Source organism: Scylla paramamosain, chromosome 36 (genome assembly GCF_035594125.1).
Source record: "Scylla paramamosain isolate STU-SP2022 chromosome 36, ASM3559412v1, whole genome shotgun sequence".
Taxonomy (NCBI): domain Eukaryota; kingdom Metazoa; phylum Arthropoda; class Malacostraca; order Decapoda; family Portunidae; genus Scylla; species Scylla paramamosain.
In genome coordinates, this window is record NC_087186.1 from 8,565,510 (window position 1) to 8,571,907 (window position 6,398).

Below are 6,398 nucleotides of genomic sequence, written 5' to 3' on the forward strand. Positions count from 1 at the left end.
CAAAAAGAAATAGGACGAGACGAGGGAGACGAGAGACAAAATACGAGGAGAAGAATAGTGAGAGGAAGAGGAGATGGAAAGAACAATGAAAGTGTGGAAGTGGAGAGGAAAAAAATGACAAAAAGATGAGGAGGAGAAGCATGTTTGAATGAAAAGGGAAAGGAAAAAAATATGAAGAGAATAAAAATGGAAATGAAAAGGAAGAAAAGGAGGAGGAAGATGAGAAGATGAGGAGGACGCAGGACAAGAGACGAAGAGAGGAAAAGTAAGCGAGGATAAAAAGGGAGAATAAAATTAAGGGGAAAAGGAAATGGATGAAAAAGAGGACGAGGAGAAAGAACAAAAGAAAGAGAGACGAGGAGAAGAATAAGACGAAAAGGGAAAAGAAGGAGACATATAAACACGATGAGGACAAGGAAGAAGACCAAAAGGAAGAGGAAGGGAAGAAAGCTGAAAATGTTGAGAAGCAGTATGAGAAAAGACGAAGACGAAAAAGAGGAGGAGGAGGAGGAAGACGGAAAAAAACGTGAAAAAAGTCAAGGAAAAGCAGAAGAACGAAGAGAAGGACAAGAAAGAAGAGAAATATGTGGAAGCATGAAGAGAGGAGACGAGGACCATGGAAAAGGAGATAGAAGAGGAGGATGTGGAGGCGATGAAGATAAAGAGGAGGAGGAGGAGGAGGAGGAGGAGGAGGAGACGACGACGAATAAAGACAAAAAATGGAGAAAGAGAGAAAAGGTGAAAGATGGTGAAGACGAAGGATAAAAAAAAATAGAAATAGGAAAATATAATAAAGGGAAAATACTGATGAATACGAAGTAGAAGAAGAGAAGGAGGAGAAGGACGAGGAAGAGAAGGAAGAGCCAAAAGTTGTAGGAAAAGAGGAGGAGGAGGAAGCACAGAAAGGCGTTGGAGACTTGCAAGGTCACCAAACTTACCCCTCCTCCTCCTCCTCCTCCTCCTCCTCCTCCTCCTCCTCCTCCTCCTCCTCCTCCTCCTCCTCGCAGTTAATGGCTAAGTTCACTTTCTTAGATTAAGCGTCGGTGGCGGTGACCCGTTTTCTGTAACCTTTGAAGATACGAATAGAAAACAGGATGAATTTTCGCGCGCTCACGGACACGAACAGAGAGAGAGAGACAGAGAGAGAGAGAGAGAGAGAGAGAGAGAGAGAGAGAGAGAGAGAGAGAGAGAGAGAGAGAGAGAGAGAGAGAGAGAGAGAGAGAGAGAGAGAGAGTCGTGGGGGAAACCAATGTGAAAGCAATAACAGTAGGAGTGAAAATGAAATATAATAAATAACAGAGAGAGAGAGAGAGAGAGAGAGAGAGAGAGAGAGAGAGAATATTGCAGCCACCTCAGTCATTTCATCCATTTTCTTCAGTTTATATATCTCCAGTCTCTCTCTCTCTCTCTCTCTCTCTCTCTCTCTCTCTCTCTCTCTCTCTCTCTCTCTCTCTCTCTCTCTCTCTCTCTCTCTCTCTCTCTCTCTCTGTGTGTGTGTGTGTGTGTGTGTGTGTGTGTGTGTGTGTGTGTGTGTGTGTGTGTGTGTGTGTGTGTGTGTGTGTGTGTGTGTGTGTGTGTGTGTGTGTGTGTGTGTGTGTGTGTGTGTGTGTGTGTGTGTGTGTGTGTGTGTGTGTGTGTCTGTCTGTTTGGCTGACGGACTAACATTCTGTGTAAGACCTTCTGAAATAAATGACAGCCTACCCAGAGTTATGTAGATGAGATGCAAATTGTTCATTTAGTCGGCTGGAGAAAGGCAGGTGTATTGAGAGAGAGAGAGAGAGAGAGAGAGAGAGAGAGAGAGAGAGAGAGAGAATCGGTTTGAGAAGTACTGGTTTGGTCATGTAGTGAAAATATTACAGTGGAAATGTTATCTCTCTCTCTTTCTCTCTCTCTCTCTCTCTCTCTCTCTCTCTCTCTCTCTCTCTCTCTCTCTCTCTCTCTCTCTCTCTCTCTCTCTCTCTCGCTGCCGTTTCTTTGTTTATACTTTGATTTCCGACTTATACACGAAAGCAGAGAGAGAGAGAGAGAGAGAGAGAGAGAGAGAGAGAGAGAGAGAGAGAGAGAGAGAGAGAGATTTTGGGAATATGCTGGCCAACCATTTCAACTTAAATATCCAAGTTTGAAACAGAAACTTATTGGTCCGAGAGAAAAGGAGGGAGACGATGTGGTGCATTCTCTCTCTCTCTCTCTCTCTCTCTCTCTCTCTCTCTCTCTCTCTCTCTCTCTCTCTCTCTCTCTCTCTCTCTCTCTCTCTCTCTCTGCGTGTATGTGTTCGTGTGTTCGTGTCCATAAACTTGTGAGGTTGCCAAATATTCCTCTCTCTCTCTCTCTCTCTCTCTCTCTCTCTCTCTCTCTCTCTCTCTCTCTCTCTCTCTCTCTCTCTCTCTCTCTCTCTCTCTCTCTCTCTCTCTCTCTCTCTCTCTCTCTCTCTCTCTATATATATATATATATATATATATATATATATATATATATATATATATATATATATATATGTCTGTCTGTCTATCTATCTGTCTCTCTTGATCAATCGTCTTTCAGAAGGGAATGTAAATGAGAGAGCGAGCGAGCGAGCGAGAGAGAGAGAGAGAGAGAGAGAGAGAGAGAGAGAGAGAGAGAGAGAGAGAGAGAGAGAGATTTTCATTCATGTGCTCAGGTTGGCTTGAGGAAGCATTTCATATCCTCATTCTCTCTCTCTCTCTCTCTCTCTCTCTCTCTCTCTCTCTCTCTCTCTCTCTCTCTCTCTCTCTCTCTCTCTCTCTCTCTCTCTCTCTCTCTCTTTCTCAAATCAGTAATTACCATGTAGTGTCCTTGCACGCAGAGAGAGAGAGAGAGAGAGAGAGAGAGAGAGAGAGAGAGAGAGAGAGAGAGAGAGAGAGAGAGAGAGAGAGAGAGAGAGAGAGAGAGAGAGAGAGAGAGAGAGAGAGAGCAGACACAGGAAAAGAAAGTGAGATTGTTGTCTGGTAAGTGTCTTTTTTTATTTTCCTTTTATTTCTTCCCTCACGTCATCCTTTCCTCTGATTTCTTGCAGTTTTCCTTTTAGTTTCCCTTTGTGTATTTTTATCTTTCTTTCCTGCCGATTCAATTTCCTTTCCTTCCTTTCTCTTCTTCTATCTCTCTTCCCCTCTGCCGCCCTTCCTGTCTTCTTTCTTCTCTCCCTTTCTCCTCTATCTTTCTTCTTCCTTTTCTCTCTCTCAAAGTGTCTTATCTCCTCCTTTCCTCCGATCCTTTCTCTTTTATCTTCTCTTCCCTCTTTACCTCTTTCCTTCTTTCCCTTTCTTGTCTACTTCCATCCTTCATTATTTTCTTTCCTATTTCTTTTTTTCTCTTTCTGTTTCTCTGTCTTCCTTTATCTTCCATCTCTCCTTCCCAGCTCCTCTCTTCTCTCTTTCTCTTTCTTCCCTTTTCTTCTTCCCTTTATTCTTTTTCTGGACCTATCTCTCTCTCTCTCTCTCTCTCTCTCTCTCTCTCTCTCTCTCTCTCTCTCTCTCTCTCTCTCTCTCTCTCTCTCTCTCTCTCTCTCTCTCTCTCTCTCTCTCTCTCTCTCTCTCTCTCTCTCTCTCTCTCTCTCTCTCTATCTATCTATCTGTCTATCTATCTATCTATTATATATCTATCTATCTATCTATCTATCTATCTATCTATCTATCTATCTATCTATCTATCTATTTCTCTATCTCCCTCCTTCCCTTCATTTCTCCCCACCCGCTATCTATCTCTTCTCTTTTGTCTTTCTATCTCCTCCCTTCCTTCATCTCCTCACCCATTTTTTTCTCTTCCTTCATTTCTTTTATTTTCCACACACTGTCCTTCTCTCCCTTCCTTCATTGTTTTTCACCCATTATTCTCCTTTTCTCTGCCCTTTTATATTTATCTTTTTTTTATTCATTTATTCCTTTCCACACACTCTCCTTCTCTCTCCCTTCCTTGATTTCTTTTGACCCAATATCATTGTCTCCACGTTTATCCTCCCTTCCTTTCCAGCCTCTCTATTTGTCTTCCTTTTATCTTTTTACCTCCTTCCCTTCTTCCTTTCCTTTCCACCCATTCTCTTTGTCTCCTCACGTTTATCCTTCTATCTTCCTCCTTGCCTTGCTCTCTCCTGCCTTCTCACCGTTTTTCTCCTTGTATCTCTTCCTGCTTGCCTTCCCGTGTTGGTTCCCTTCCCTCCCCCAGCCTGGCGTCAACAGATGGTCTCCTTGGGCTCCGCAGCATAACAGGCTCTCATGCATTCTGATTAGAAAAACGGATCTTACTCATACCCCTGGCGACATTCTGCCATCCCTCTCCTCCTCCTCTTCCTCCTCCTGCTCCTCCTTCTCCCGTTTCCTTCCTCCCCACCTCCCTCGTTCCTTCTCGCTGTTTCGGCCTCACCAGGGAAATGTGCATGAAACCAGGTGCATTTTTCGCGCTTAGAGACTCCCAAAAGTGCGTCTGTTAATAAAAAGCACAGATGTAGTGATTAGTGTGTGTTCTTTATACTCCCATCATCTCACTCTCATTATATCTCCACGCCTCACATTTACGCATTTTTTCGCGCTAATAGACTCGCAAATGTGCGTCTTAAAAAAAAAAAACAGATGCAATAATTAGTGCTTGTTATTTATATTCTCATCTCTCATTATCTCATCTCTACGTCTCACTTTTACTTGCTTAAAATCAAGTACATATTTCGTTCAAAGGGACTCCCCCGAAGTGAATCTAATACAAAACAAATGGGCAGAGATGTAATGATAAGTGCTTAGTCTATACTCTCATTTCACTCTCATCTCTACGCCTCACCTTTACGCCTCGCTCTCCCTTCATGCTTCCTCCCTCTCACCTCCAACCTCCCGCTCTCTCCTCTCTCTCGGTCTCTCGTCCCGCACTCACACTCACAACGCCGCAACATAACAATGCAATTAAGAACATTCCTCTGGGCGCTCTGCAATACAAGTGTTGGGCCTCGCAAGTTGAAGCTGCTAGTTTTTCATTTTTCTTTTATTTTCTAATCTCTGGGTAGGTTTTTAGTGTGGGAAGGGTGTGTGTGTGGAATGTGTGTGTGTGTGTGTGTGTGTGTGTGTGTGTGTGTGTGTGGGAGAGGAAGGGAGGGAGGGAGGTGGTGTGTGTGTGTGTGTGTGTGTGTGTGTGTGTGTGTGTGTGTGTGTTGCTTTTGTGGTTGGGTAATACGTTTTGACAACCGTGTGTGTGTCTGTGTGTGTGTGCTTGTATGTGGGTTGTCTCTAAGCAAGGACCCAAGCAAGCAAGCAAGCAGAGTAAGAAAAGGCAGTAAGCAAGTAAAGAAAAGCGTCATTCACACGGGGAAATCCAGGAGTCATGCCGCGGACGCAGGAAACACTTGAGGCAACACTCAGGAAAGCTCAAGCGGTACCAACAACGCCAGAAATGTTTTCCTTACTGGCTCTTCCCTCCTGGGGGTCGTCTGGCAACACTGCATCTCCGCTCCCTGCACCGTGCGGCCTGGCGTATGAATATTACACACACACCTTCCTCCCATTTCAACACAACACTCGTCCTTTCACTCCAATATTATTACACCAAGTTACACCAGGTACTTAAGTGCGTGCCAGCCCCCTCGTAGGCCCTGGTATTGGTAGGGGAAGTGAAGGGAAGCGAAGGGAAGTGTATAAATTTCGAGGTCTCCATATGCGGTATGATAGTGTTTCCGCGCGGGTCGTGGGGGAAGGGAGAAAGGGTGGTGGTGTGTGTTATTTTATTACTACAGGTATGACGATATATCTTGGCTGCCCGTGACGTTGGCTGGCGCGACACGGCTGTAATTTTACGAGGCCGCACATGGTCGTGGAGTCTGCTTTTGAATTGGGCCAGGCGAGGGAGGCAGGGCGGTGGGGGGAAGGCAGGCGGGCAGCAGGATTACAGCTGAATTTTTTGGGCTCAGCGTGCAGGGGTTGGCCGGGTTACGACTCGGTCAACAAGGGCGTAACTTTGTACTCTCTCTCTCTCTCTCTCTCTCTCTCTCTCTCTCTCTCTCTCTCTCTCTCTCTCTCTCTCTCTCTCTCTCTCTCTCTCTCTCTCGTCCATTCATTGTCGTTTTTTCATAATATTTTACTAACTTTTTCCTCTTTTCTCTGTAGGTAAGCAAGGAAAATGAACGAGCATGAGGGAGGGTATAGTAATCTCTCTCTCTCTCTCTCTCTCTCTCTCTCTCTCTCTCTCTCTCTCTCTCTCTCTCTCTCTCTCTCTCTCTCTCTCTCTCTCTCTCTCTCTCTCTCTCTCTCTCTCTCTCTTTCTCGATCAGGTACTGCTGGGTTGTTCTTTATTGCAGTATTTTTCGCTCCCCAGCCCACGACAGATTGTTGCTTTCCGCTCTCAACAAACTCGCTTCAATTTACTCATCCTGGAACTATCTTTTTTATACTCTCTCTCTCTCTCTCTCT